Source organism: Rana temporaria, chromosome 10, assembly GCF_905171775.1.
Source record: "Rana temporaria chromosome 10, aRanTem1.1, whole genome shotgun sequence".
Taxonomy (NCBI): domain Eukaryota; kingdom Metazoa; phylum Chordata; class Amphibia; order Anura; family Ranidae; genus Rana; species Rana temporaria.
Window position 1 is genome coordinate 100,518,537 of NC_053498.1, and position 15,308 is coordinate 100,533,844.

The window sequence follows — 15,308 nt, forward strand, 5'->3', positions numbered from 1 at the left end:
ACTACCTCTAATGCTCTCTTTAGTATTAATCTGCATAAGAATGTCAATTGTATGAGGCTCTAAGCCCTACCAGCGCATGTTCTAAGTAAAACACACAATATAAAAACGCAAAATAGTTTTTTTAGGCCCAGTCAGACTTGTGTGTTATGATGGCATTCATTCTCAATAGAGCCCAACACACAATGCACCATAACACATCAACAGTTTTCTTTTATTCTATCGTGGTGCATTGCAGCCCATTCATCATAAAAGCTGCCTTAGCGCAACCTACAATTCAGCAGAACTATACTCAACGTCACTCCAGTGAGTTCCCCACCTCAAAGATCTGTCTGAGGCTGAATTCACACTAGTGGGTGCCAATTTCAGCTCTCTTATCTCTGCAGAGAGATACAGTAAGAGAACTGTACAGCAGATCATCTCAGTTTTAGCTGCGAATTTGGAGACCTGGGAGAGGGGAGGGGAAGTGTATTGAGGTGAATGAGAGAAATCCTGAAGAGAAATCTGGAGCCCGATCCCCTGCCGAACTGTACATCGGTACTGTGAGAAACTCCGTCAGCCTCAAGCGTGAAAGTAAAGTGCAGGGGAATGTGCTGTGCTCTATGCTTCCCCCTACAGTGCAGTTCCCGGTTGAATGAGTTAACTGGAAAGATACTTTGCTAGAAGCTAGATTTGTTTTAAAAGGGCTTTAAACATGTGTATGCGAATGTGTCTGTGTGTGTGTGTGTGTGTGTGTGTGTGTGTGTATATATGTTACTTTTAATCCTGACCCCACCCCCCCATTCCTGTACCATCAGAACTGATTTTGTAGGCCTTGTTTGTGATAGCAGCAAGGACTGCTGCTCTGCTGAAAAGCAATCCATGGACAGATCGCTTTTCAGAGGCATTTGACAAGCAGTAAAGAGGCATTATCCTCACCACCTGTTTTAAGCCCATAAATGCAGCATCACTACACCGCAAGGGTGCAATGCAAACAGTTGGGGGTGGTTGCAGTGCAGCCCCATTCACCCTGGGTAAAGCTCCAGCTGGAGCCACAGCATGTGTACACCCCCAGCTGCTGCCTCTGCAGCTAAAGGGGGAGAAGTTGGGGGTGGTAAAAACAGCTCAACCATGTGGTTTTACTGCCCCTCCAACGTGACATGTGAGCAAGCCCTTGGTTCACATCTGTGTGGCTGTGTCACCCCTAAAGATCAGAGTATTTGTCTATGTGTCAGGAACAAGCACGACTTTGTGCGTGTTCTGCGACATACAGTAACGTGAACCAAGCCTTGGACTAGGGTGCCCCAACTGGAAAAAGGTTGAGAAACACTTCTAAAAGGACTTTACGCCCAAAGCTGACATCAGATAAAGCTTGCACTTTTACCTGGTAGAACTTGGAGAATGGGTGAACATGGGACCAGGTGGCAGCCTTGCAAACCTAAGAAGCGGCTGTTTGATGCCAAAAAGCCCAAGCACTCACAGATCTAGCAGAGCCTGTCTTGACCATAAGTTTATATAATGGTATGTCGGTGCACCTAGAGATGGTATAACAAGACGATGGGGCACCCTTACGGGGACAATCCGAGATGACAGAAAACACATTTATTTCTAAAAGAAGCAATGGCTAAGAACCAAATTGAGACAAAAGGGAATTTTTTCTTTCAGGGAACTGGAACCAGAGGGATGGGGAATGAAGTCCTTGTTGAGGTGAAAGTCAGAAACTACCATAGGTAAAAAGGAAGTCTTGGCCTCAACACCATCTTGTCGCTATGCAAACCAAAAAGAGTTCCTTGCAGCATACGGTTCCAAATGGCTTCCGAAGCATAAAACAAAATTCAGATCCCACAGAGTGACAGGAGAATGAACACGGGGAGCTACACAGGAGACTCCCTGTACAAAATTCTTAATTAAGGAATGAGAGGCTGACAGTCTGTAAAATAAGATGGACAAAGAAGAAAACTGACCCAAAAGGCAAATTCTGGTCTAGATCCAGCTGTGGGAAGGAGAGGATACAATTTTTATCATTGTAGAAATCGCTGATTCAGAAATTCCAGAACCTGAGCTATAACAGCTATTGTCAAACTATGGTGAACAAGAGTGAACCACAACTGCGGTAAGGGAACAGAAGAAAGGGTAGACCAATAATCATTAGTTGAGGGTACATTCGTAAGTAGTGGAGAATATTAGGGTGAAACCCATAGTTTGAAAAAAAAAGTGGAATAGCGAGTAGAAGAACTAGTTGAGTTATTGTAGGAAAATTCAGCGAGAGGAAGGAGGGTAGTCCAATTTATCCTGAAGATGGGTACAATAACATTGAGATACTGTTCAAGACATTGGTTTACACATTCTGTTTGCCCGTTTGTTTGTGGATGATATGCACTGGAGTATATATGGTCTATTTGGAGGATATGACATAGCGCTTTCCAGAAATTTGGAAACAAATTGGGAACCTCTAGCAGAAATCAGACGTGAAGGAACACCATGTAATTTAATGACATGATCAAGTAGAGTTTGCGCTGTTTCTTTAGAAGAAGGTAATTTTTTAAGGGGGACAAAATTAGCCATTTTTGTAAGCATATCAACTGTTACCATGATGGTATTATAACCGTGTAATTCAACAATAAAATCTAGGGATAATGCTTCCCATGGTTTTGTAGGAATAAGTAAAGACATCAATAAGTCGTAGGGTGGTCTTCTTTCATGTTTGGATCTTATAAAGACCTCACAGGTCGAAACGTATTATTTTATGGTGGTTGTCATATTGGGCCACCAGAAATAATGTTGGATAAGATCAGTGTTTTTTCTATTCCAGGATGACCAGCTAGGGGAGCATCATGTAGAACTTTTAATATGTGGATAACCATAGGAGGAGGAATATAAAGTTGAGTATGCTTCTAAAAAAAAAACTTCTTCATCTTGCGTCAAGCCCTGAGGAAAGGTAGTATTTTGCATATTCAAACTTTGTTTAAGTAACTGTTTTAGATTGAGGTTAGCAAGCATGAACTTATGAGATGGAAGGAGAGGAGATGGAGAGGAAAGTTGTTCAATGGGTTCTGAAAGTCTAAAAAGAGAATCCGCTTTACCATTCTTTGCACCTGGCCTATAGGTAATCAACAAATCGAATCTATCAAAAAAAAAAAAAAAAAAAAGACTCCAGCGTACTTGTCTCGAGGAGAGGGTTTTGTTAGACTTCAGATATTGCAAATTGCGATGATCAGTATAAATTATTATTGGATTAGTTGATCCTTCTAGTAAGTGCCACCAGTTCTCTAAGGCGAATTTAATTGCAAGCAATTCTTTTTCACCAATAGGGTAGTTACATTGGGCTGGATTTAAGGTCTTTGAAAAAGATGCAGCAGGATGAAGTGGTGAATCGGAAGCAGGGTGTTGAGAGAGTATTGCGCTTAAGGGGAGTTTGTGAAGCATCAACTTCCAATACAAAATGATAATTAGGATTGGGAAGCTGCAGAATAGGAGCAGTAGTAAAACAATGTTTTAATTGTTCGAAGGCCGTCTTGGGCAGCATTTGACCAGGTAAAGTTTACAGAGGAACTGGTAAGTTGGGTGAGGGGACTCGCTAGTATGGAATTTTTTTTTATAATCTTTCTGTAGAAGTTAGCGAAGCCTAAAAAACTTTGTATCGCCTTTCTGCAAGTAGGTGTAAGCCAATTCAAAATACAAGTTACCTTGGACTGGTCCATATGTATGCCTTTTGGAGAGACAAAGCCAAAGAAATAGTGGTTTGTTCAAAGACACATTTCTCAAGTTTGGTGTAGAGGGAATGGGCTTTGAGTCTAGCAAGCACCCATCTGACATGTTTTTGATGTTGCGTTAAGTCGCCTGAGTAAATAAGTATGTCATCTAGATACACCACTACGCATATATCCAGAAGGTCTCTGAAGATATCATTCACAAAGCTTTGAAAGGTTGCTGGAGCATTGCACAGGCCAAAAGGCATGACAGTATATACAGGTAACTAGGTAAAAGTAAAAAATTTGACTATACAACCGCTTTAAAGAAAGTTTAACTGGCTGCATCAAGACGAAAATAAAGGAAAAATTAAAAAAACAAATGCAGCCATCACATCTAAGAATTGGTAAGCTGCAATTTGATGAGTTTTAGTTTTTAGAATTAATTCCACTTTAACTATGAGCTACCAAAATGTTCCTGTGTAATTGGTTCAACCCATTCTTGAAGAGGCACAAAAACAGATTTATGTTTAGTTGACAAGGTGTAAATTTTACAAATCTGTAGAAACCTTTATGGGAACAGTTCTGTGCAGGCACATATTTAACGACTATTAAAAATTGGAGATGAACAGTGTATTTTACTATGTCCTTTGTATACTGCTGTTGAATACATTAAATATAGTTTCTGCTTAAAGCCCAATTCCGGGAAACTAAAAGGGAAAAAAAAAAAAGATCCTTTGAAGTGGGGCTGTGCAAGGGTTAATTACTTGTTTTGATTACCTGATCCTTGCTTCTCCCACCCTACCCTCCAGCAGTCTAGGGTCCTGACCATGTCAAGACAAAAGTAGGGTCCATAGCCTTGCACTGGATGTGATGACAGCAAGGGAAGCCCACTGCTAGAGTGTGGGGGTCGCTATCTGCTGGGGGGGGGGGGGGGTTGGATATAACCCTTTCTCCTCTTCCCTATACAAAACAAGTTGCAAGGGCACAGATCCACTGCAAGAGATAATTTGGACTTTAAAATCGGTAGCTTGCTTTGAGCCAAGTTGTCTCTAAATTCACATAGAAATTCTTTACTTGATTTCCATGTAATGTAATGCTTCCAGTGTGTTATGACTACATGGTGATTAAGGCTCGGTTCACAATGCTGCACTGCAAATTTGTTCAGTTTTTCACCCCGTGTGAGGTGCGATTTTACCGTGAATTTCAGGAGTTGGACATAGCTGCAAATGATGTTCTAGCCAATGGAATCCTAATGTAAAAAAAAAAAAATGTGTTAACTTCCTTTTTTTTGTGGCGAGTAGTGTGGTGGAATTCGCACATATGTGAACCATCAATGTGATTCCAGAACGATTTACATTGATCACTATGGAGACTAAATTAGCAACGCTGTAAACTCGCACAAGACCCTTTTTTAAATAGTATTGAATTCATAAAGGAATCGCAATGCATGTATGTGAACGACCGTTGAAAACAATGACTTTATGGATGACATGTGAATTTAGAATGTTTGACGCATTACATTCGTTATAAACTCATCAGTGTGAACCAGGCCTTAATCCCTTTTGCTACTGAATAAATTAAAGGTGATGTAAACCCTAAATGAATTCAGTTTTCTAAAGAACTGTGTATCATAAGAAAATGCCTGTTTTTTTTATGGAATACGGTTTCACCTTTTTTTTCCTCATCCTTTCTTTTATCTCAGTACGGATTTCCTGCAGCTTTTTTACAGCCACTTCCTGTCTACATCCATGCACTCCAGCAATACCTGCATGGAATTTCTCAGGATGGGTTTGCTGATGGTTACAACAGTGGACCATGCCTGCCTAATCTGTATTGAAACAGCCAACTGTGGTCTCATAGGTCAGGGTGGCAAAAACAAGCAAACAATTAAAGCGGACCTTCAGTATTTTTTAACTTTCTATCTATCTATTAAATATTCTGCCCTTGTTATTTTAACTTTGAATAATACATTTTATAATTTTACTTATTTTTTTTAATTTTTACACTTTTAAAAAATAAAATAAAAATTTTGATCACTTTTATTCCTATTACAAGGAATGTAAACATCCCTTGTAATAGGAATGGTTAGTGACAGGTCCTCATTATGAAGAAATGCAGGGTCAATAAGACCCCACATCTCTCCTTCAGGCTGGAAAGCATGAAATCGGGAAAAAATATTCACCGATCTCATGCTTTCAGCCGCGATTGTGGCTTTGTTTAGCTCCGGGCGTTCTGACGTCACGCCCAGGCATTAGACAGTCATAGAGATGACCGGCTGGTCACCGGAAATCTCTATCCTCCTCATCTCGCGGCAGCCGATTCGTTCTCCGGGCCCCCAATGGCACGGGAGAGCCTGGAGAAGCACCGAATGGTGGCGGGAAGACGGAACGTCCCCTCCCGCCGCCTATAAGAACGATCAAGCAGTGGAACCGCCACCATGATAATTCTTATGGTGCGTACAATGGCCACCTGAAAAAAAGGATATCTGAATGATGTCTGTAGCTGCAGGCATCATTTAGATATCCCCCCCCCCCTTAAGTCCAGGACGTCATATGGTAGGGAAGTGGTTAAGAGACAGGGAAAGACTTTTGTCACGCTAAACATGGAAGGAGCACCAATAATTATTTTATTGAAAGCTGCAGAAAAAGATAAAAAATTACTTTTGAAATGAAAATACCATGTTACAGCATATATGAGATTTTAGTTAATGCATTTACAAATACTTTAACCACTTATTGACAGTCACTAAAATTGAAGCACACTGAATCAATATGATCCTGGTGCAATATGATACTGTCAAGCAGTCCCTGATGAAGTCACGTGTTGTGACGTAATGCATAGGGCGTGGCCGGAGACAGATGCAGAAGTGAAGTGAGAAGGCGCTTAAATGCTGTGTTTTTATTCTTATGCGATTTTAAAAACAGATTTTGATTTAAGAGTCCACTTATTTATAATAAATACCCCTGTATTTTAATTTATTACACTATGGAGGGCATTTTTTCTTTTTCTCCATGATTCCTATTCCAACTGGAGCCTATAGATATTTGGTAGTAGTTTAAAACCCAGTGTTTGGAGTCTGGATGCTGGTTTACCCTATGGGTTTCAGGAAGGCGTGAATACACCAGTAAGAGTATCCTGGAGTGACACATTTGAAGGCTGAATATTCCTTTATAATTTGAAGCTGGTTATTCAAAGTTTTATGGTGAGAGTTCTGTGAAGGCATGAAATTAACATATAATAGAGAGTTCTTTAGCATGAAGAACCATATGGATTAGAAGTTTTTTGGGACTTGATTTAGGACACCATTCCTTACACATTTATAATACATTATGGTTTGTGATAATTTATCACTGCGCATGATCACTTGTTTATTAATAAAGTGTTCAGGGACAACTTAGCTAAAAGCAGGCTACAGCAAATGTACAGTGCCTTGAAAAAGTATTCATACCCCTTGAAATTTTCTACATTTTGTCATATTACAACACAAAAACGTAAATGTATTTTATTGGGATTTTATGTGATGGACCAACACAAAAAGTGGCACATAATTGTGAATTGGAAGGAAAATGATAAATGGTTTTCCGATTTTTTTTTTACAACTAAATATGTGAAAAGTGTGGGGTTCATTTTATCATTTGCCTTCCACTTCACAATTATGTGCCACTTTGTGTTGGTCTATCACAAAATCCCAATAAAATACATTTACATTTTTAGCTGTAACATGACAAAATGAGGGAAATTTCAAGGGGTATGAATACTTTTTCAAGGCACTGTAAAGGATTAGGTGTTTGGCTACTCTTTTGATGTTCACTAGTGCTATTGCACACAGAAAAACTGATGTAACCAATCTCCAGAAGCAGTGCAACAAAATGTGCATTTAAAATGTGGACGGTGTTTTGCACTTGATTGCACTCTGCAGTCAGTCATGAGTTCACCCAAATTCTGTTCATGCAGAGAATTTTTGAGATCTTCACTAACTTTCAGTTCATCTGTATGGTGCTACATTAACTTATGTAACATAATAAAGAGTATTTTGAGCTTTTGCTATATATATTGTACGGTAGATTTATGTAAATCTGGCATAACAATAATAAAGAATATATTTAATATATGAGTCAATAAAGGATTTTTTTTCCAGGCCTTTAGTTTAGTATATGCCTTCCTTATAAGGAAACACAAACTACGGTTCAATTCACAATTTCAAGAACAGTGCAACTTTTGTGGTAGTTTGGACCTATCTAGTGTATATACATGTGCACTGAACAAAAATAATTTATATGCAGGGTTAAAAAATGACTGTAATGCAACACTAAGAAAAATGCCACAATTGGCAATGGCAGGGTATATAATGTCATTTTCGAAGCAACAACCATCAATCTGTAATATACATTGTTCAAGACAAGTATACATTTAGACCCCTTTCACACTGAGGAGTTTTTCAGGCGGTACAGCGCTAAAAATAGTGCTGCTATACCGCCTGAAAAACTCCTGCACTGCATACTCAATGTGAAAGCCCGAGGGCTTTCACACTGAGGCGATGCGCTGGCGGGAGAGAAAAAAAATCTGTATACCGCTCCTTCCCATTTAAAACAATGGGAAACCGCGGCAATACCGCCCGCAATGCAGATCTGCAGAGGCGCATTGCGGGCGGTATTAACCCTTTACCGGCCGCTAGCGGGGGTTAATACCGTTAGCGGCCGAATCCCGCGGCAAATCCGACGGTATAGCGCCGCTATACCGCCACCCGCCCCAGTGTGAAAGGGGCCTTAGAGTTACCCAATCACTAGCCAGTTTAACCTAAACTGGCCTAAAAAGCTTTATCCCAGTTACTTGCTAACCACAGTGTGACAGCCACGGACAGCAACAGGAGGAACTTTTCATTGGCACTGACCACACCTATTCAGTTAGCTCCATAAACATTGAACTAAACCATACTACAGAATAACCGGGCTCCATTGAAGTCTGTAAGGACATTGCCAGTATTCAAAAATCAGCCAAAAAAAAGTAAAAGCAGAGGAGCTAAAACAGCTGGATGGGGGTTTCTAGGTGAACTCATGTCAGGAGGGGGATTAGTGGGCTTACAGTGGACCTGTGAGATGAAAGCTATAATACTCAGCATGGACCTATCAGTTATTGCTATTGACTCAGCCTCAGTTGGACTTGTCATTCACGGCAGATTTATACATTCTAAAGTCATAAAAGTTGCTTTCAAGCGTTTAGAGGCCTGTAAGAGATTACAGATCTGTAGCTAAAGGAAACAAAGAAAGAATGTTTGTATATATTACTTACCAGAGGGTGAAGATACTCAAGTGATTTTGCACCTTCAACTGCTACATCTGTGATGGGCCCCTATCAAACATGCTATAGGATGGCAAATAACCACAATTAAAGAGGAACTTCACTCATCTTAAAAACTACAACACAGGCAACGTTAAACATATGTAGTAATGGCAATATGCAAACAGATACTAATAGATATTTGCATGCACTGGACCTCTGCCTTGAACTCTGGTTCTGCTTCCTGGAAAATTAGTCCACATCATCTGAGGGGGAAGGCACTAGTAATGTAGCCTTCCCAAAAGGCATCTGTGAGCAAGGGTTACATCACCAGTGCCTCTCTCAACCAGGAAATCGGGGGGGGGGGGGGGGATAGAATTTTTACTTATCTGTAAAATACTTTTATTGGACTACAATACAGGACACAGGGCTTGTATTTATAGAACATAGGTTATATACAGGCTACATTCAGGTGATTGGACACTGGCAAAAAGCTTGCTGGGGCCACCCCAAGTGCACGATCATATATCCCACCTACTACGTCAGACTCCAGTTTTTATGCAAGCAATAAGGAGTCACCATTCCGAACAACTATGCCTTGTTGAAGAGACCACACAGTCTTGTCCTTGTCTCACCCACCGCCACTGAAATATTTGGCCCAATGGGAACTAGAACCTAACTTCACAGATCTGAAAGAATTCTAACAATTACTTACAAGGCATCCATTTCATGCAATGTCGAAAACTGGTTTAGGGATATAGGGGGTTATTTACTAAAGGCAAATCCACTTTGCACTACAAGTGCGGTCGCTGTAGATCCAAGGGGGACAGGCAAGGAAAATAAAAAACAGCATTTTAGCTTGCACATGATTGGATGATGAAATAAGAGCTTCCCCTCATTTCAGATCTACCCCTCAGATTTACAGTGATTGCAATTTCAAGTGCACTTTGCACTTGTAGTGCAAATGGATTTGCCTTTTGTAAATAACCCCCATAGTATGATAAGAAACATTTTGCAGTCTGCCATCATCTTAAATAGAGCTGAACAAAAACAAATAAAATAGTATCATTTAAAAAATATATTTTTTATTTAGAAAACATCAGATAGAAAAAAACATCAGATAAAAAAGAGGGAACATAGTCCTTATGATAGGACATTGCAGTAACACATCAAAACATTGATAGACTCATATACCCTAGTACAGTGATGGTGAACCTTGGCACCCCAGATGTTTTGCAACTACATTTCCCATGATGCTCATGCACTCTGCAGTGTGGTTGAGCATCATGGTAAATGTAGTTCCAAAACATCTGAGGTGCCAAGGTTCGCCATTACTGCACTAGTACATCTTTAGATACATCCAAAGGACTGCAGATACTGGAGACCTGGTGCAGTCCTTAGGGATAGAAAAGATGAAGACCCAACAAGTTTCCAACTTGTAGTCCTTCCTCGGGGTTAGTTGAGACTTCTAAAATATAGACAAATAATAATAATTGATTATATAGAAATATATCATCACTTTGTTATACATATGCATGAACAAAACAGAGTACATATTAGTAGGAACTGCTGTTATACTTACAAATATGTCACAACATCAACAACAGTGTACATAAAACTAAATTGGGGCGCAGCGTGTGGAAAATCGTGCGTTTACGGACTCAAATGGGGCAGAATATGTCCCTATAATGCCATGCCTGAATAATAGTCTACTAAAAAAATTAGGATTTTTGTACTCACCGTAAAATCCTTTTCTCTGAAGTTCATGGATGGAGACAACTCCATTAATTCTTGACATTAGGGTTATGTTCCATCTATCAGTTGAGGACTAGGCAGACATGTTAAACAGTTAAAAAAAAACATGTAACGCAGCAAAGCTGAACAGTACTGCCCAGGGGGCGGTCCCTCTAGCTATAACCCCTCACCCTGGAGTCAGCAGCTCAGTAAGTCAAAAAGCAGTACAAACCGAAAAAGGAGGGGTGGGTGCTGTGTCCGTCCATGAACTTCAGAGAAAAGGATTTTACGGTCAGTATAAAAATCCTATTTTCTCTTTCGATCATGGATGAACACAGCTCCATTAATTCTTGACATTGGGGACGTCCCCAAGCAGTGTCAAAAAACGAGGAATGGGCACACCAAACAAACCAACTTCCACCCGAAAACAAACAGTGCTCCTCAACGGATAAGTTGCAACCTTAAACAGCTGCCTGCAAAACTTTGCGGCCGAAGCAAGCATCTGAAGATGCACTCACGTCAACCTTGTAAAATTTAGTGAAGGTGTGAAAGGATGACCAAGTCGTCGCCATACATACCTGTGAGACAGACGCTTTATGTCGGAAAGCCCAGGAGGCACCTATTGCCCTGGTCGAATGCGCCATGACAGGAAAGGAAGACGCCTGCCCCTGTAGGGCATAAGCCTGAATCACGATATGTCTGATCCACCAAGAAATGGTGTCCGACGAGACCGACAGGCCTTTCTTTGGACCAGTCACCGACACAAACAGTGAGTCTGACCTCCAAAAAGAAGCCGTTGCAGAGAGATATACTCGCAGAGCTCGGACCACATCCAAGGAATGTAGAGCAACCTCTTTGGGATGCGACGGCCAAGGACACAGGGATGGAAGCACTATGTCCTCATTAAGATGAAAGGCCGAAACAACCTTCGGAAGAAAGGAAGGCTGCGGGCATAGCACTGCTTTATCCTTGTGGAGGATCAAGTAGGGGGACTTGCAAGACAAGGCAGACAATTCAGAAACCCTCCTGACTTATGTAATAGCCACCAGAAAGACTACCTTCTGAGAGAGTTAACCACTTGGGCAGTTTGGCTCCGCGCCTGCTTTACTACTCATTGGGTATATCCTTATTTTATTTGTTATGTATTACTTACTCTATCACTGAATTGCATTATATGCAATTTAATATTTTATTGCATTATTTTTCCTTTAGATTGGTTCTCCTGAAGAAGCGGGTCTCCTGCGAAACTAGTAGAGAATGCGACCAATCTTTGATGTACATTATTGTAAAATTTTTGCAACATTTTAATTATAATAAAAATATATTTTTTTACTTAATATTGTTCACTATGTCTCATCAGTACCGAGATAGTCCATACATCAATTGGGTGGGTATGTTCCAGGTTTAGCCTCAGCAACTATTCCCTCACCCCCACCCTTCCCCGCAATAATCTTAAAGATGGATCTTGAAGCGACTCGAAGGGAGGTTTGATAATTCCTCCTGAGCACCACCGATAAATCCCATGTGGGACATTTTTGTGTTTTGGGCTTTTTGTATTTTGCTAATGCCCTGCAAAATCGAGAGACCAACGGGTCCTCTTGTAGTGTCCTTTCCAGATACACCAACAGCGCTGCAATCTGAACCTTCAGTGTACTGAGCGCTAGCCCTTTATCAGCGCCCTGCTGAAAAAAAAATCAAGGATGGTCTGTGTATCCATTTTTTTGTCTTTGGTTTTCAGTGCACCAACTGTTAAACTTCCTCTAGGTCTTTTTGTAAATAACTCTGGTGTTTAGCTTCCTGGCGCTCAGGAGCGTTGCCACCACTTTCTCCGAGAGTCCTTTTGAACTCAAGAGGTCCTCCTCAGTAACCAGGCCGCCCATTTGAAACTTTGTTTTAGGCCTGTCGGGGGACCCTGACACATCAGGTCTGCCCTGTGAGGTAGAAGCCACGGTTCTTCTGCTGAGAGATTAAGGAGTTGAGAGAACATGCTCTCTTGGGCCAGTATGGTGCGAATAGTATAAGTTTTGTCTGTTCCTGTAGAAACTTCTTTACTACCCGCGGAATCAGATGAACCGGGGGAAGGCATATCACGGTTTGAAATTCCAAGGATTTTGGAGAGCGTCTATCCCAAGAGGTTAATCTTGCTGGTTTAGCGAGAAGAAACACTTCACCTGAGCATTCTTCTGAGAGGCAAACAGGTCTATGTTTGGAATTTCCCAGCGGGCTGTAATTTCCTTGAACACTTCCGGGTCTAATATCCATTCATCTTGGGAGATCTCCTGGCGGCTGAGAAAGTCCGCTACTTGGTTGTCTTCCTTTTTTAGATGGACTGCTCCCAGTGACAGCAGGTTCCCTTCTGCCAAACGGCATATTTGATTGGAGATGTGGCTTAGGGATGGGCTTCTTGTGCCCCCTGGCTTGTTCACATAAGCCACTGCTGTGGCGTTGTCCGAAAGAATGAGGATGTGACGATTTCTTAGTTGGTTCTAAAATAATTCTATGGCCTTGGCTATCGCCATAAGCTCTCTCCAGTTTGAAGATGCCCGAGTGTCTTCCGGGGACCATCTCCCCTGAGCAGCCTTCCACGTACGATGGTAAATCTTCCGGGAAGTAGACTTCCGTGCCCGCAGCATGGTAGACCACAAGTCCGACAGACCCCGGTCCTTTAGCACCTGGCTTTCAATAGCCATGTCATTAAAGCCAACGACTGTAAAGCAGGATGAAATATGGGACCTTGTGACAGAAGGTCCTCCCGCAGTGGCAGGCGCCAAGGAACATCTGACGGGGGAGAAGTACATTTTTTCAGGAAATTCTCCTCAAAAGGATAACGGACCGCATTTTGGGGCAGAAAAAAACTTTTGCGGCCGATCCCATTCCTTGTACAAAAGCTTTTTTCCAGATAAGGAACACAAGGAAACGCCTTAGCAGTACCGGCCGGCTTTTGGAATCCAAAACGGACCGACATCCGACGTCTCCTCAATTTTTAGAGTATCCCGCACCGCGGTGATAAGTGCTCCCACAAGCGCCCCATCATGTGCCTACCCTGATGCAGAGTCATCCTCACTGTCCGTGAAGTCGAGGCCTGCATCCTCTGACACATCGGAACCAGGGCCGATAGCAGTAGCTGGGCCCGATTCCGCGTCAGAGGCATCCCTGGAAGATGGCAGAGGGAGGGGACGCTTTTTACCCCCTTTTTGTCCACGCGCCACATCCACCCTGGCAACAAAGGCCTCCAGGACCGCCGCTATACCGTCCACAGAAACAGCAGGTGCAGGGACACTAGTTGCCAATTCAGGTATGTCTGGGGAAGAGGTGTCCGGTTCCAACGCCATGCTGACCCACCCACCTAACACCCCTAGGGACGCAAGGCAAGATACATGGACCACCCCCAGAGGACTCACCACCCTGACCAGGTACCGTACAGGTGCCGTCCGCCTAGGCCTCCTAGAGTGCTCCCCCCCCACACGGCATCAGAGAGCACCCCCCGGAGAGCGGACCCGCCACGCAGCCCTAGGATGGAGCCCCCCCCCAGGGGGACTGCTACTTACCCGTCCTGCGATGACCAGCTGAAGGCATCCCAGACAGCACAAACGTCCGCACAGTTACGGCATGGCTGTCAGCCCGGCACACTGTGACTTGGACATAGAGCCCAGTCATATGTGAGCCTTGGAGCATATAGCTCACCGGCCACCCCTGGAGCAACGGGGCATGTCGTGGACGGCCTAGCTAAAGGCCGGCACACGCTCGATGGCCGAACATGGGGGGACTACAAGGATCAAGATCCAGCCTGTCACCCAGTCGGCAGTTGATTGTAGATCCCAGGATCCAAAAATGCAGGAAAAATCCAAAAAAAACGAAAAAAAAATTCAGAACACATGGGCTCCAGAAGGGCCATGTCTTCTCCTAAGGCTAGGCAGAATAAAACTGAGGCTGCATGATGCAAGAGTGGGATGTACCCGGGGGACCCGCCCCCTGGGAGGTGCTGTACTGAGAGAAGTGTTTTAACACTTGAAGTGCTGTTTTTTCTACCTAGTCTCTCCTTAAGGGAAGAATATATAACCCTAAGGTCAATGCTGCTGTGTCCGTCCATGAACGGAAGAGAAAGGGGCCCGGTCATTGAGCAGCAATATGGTCCGGGCTGAAGAGGTTAAGATGATTTCATATCAGCTTGCAGATCTGTATGTGGGTGTGGTTTTTAGTGAAAGGAGGGAATGGTCCACATTGATTGCACATGCCACAATGATCAACATATATTTGCCACCATACAATATATGTCTAACTTGGTGTCACTGCCAATGTTTTGTGTTTTTTTTGGGGGGGGGGGGGGGGGGGATTTTCAATAGCGATGTCAAAATTTCAATATAGATGTAGCCTAACACGAAGAAGAGATGGTGGTAAAAGTTCTTGGCCCTCCCTGGAGAATTGTACACTCGACGACTGACAGGAGTCATGGATACAAGGACACTAAAAGTGCCTGGCAGTGTATTTAAAGTTGTTTATCCTTTTCCTTACTATTTCTAGCTGTCATTTGAACATTGATGTCTCATATCACAACCCTCCTCTCTAACCAAAGCTTTTTTTGTATTGATTTGAGTAGAAAATGGTTAAAAGTCCTATTCATTTTATTTT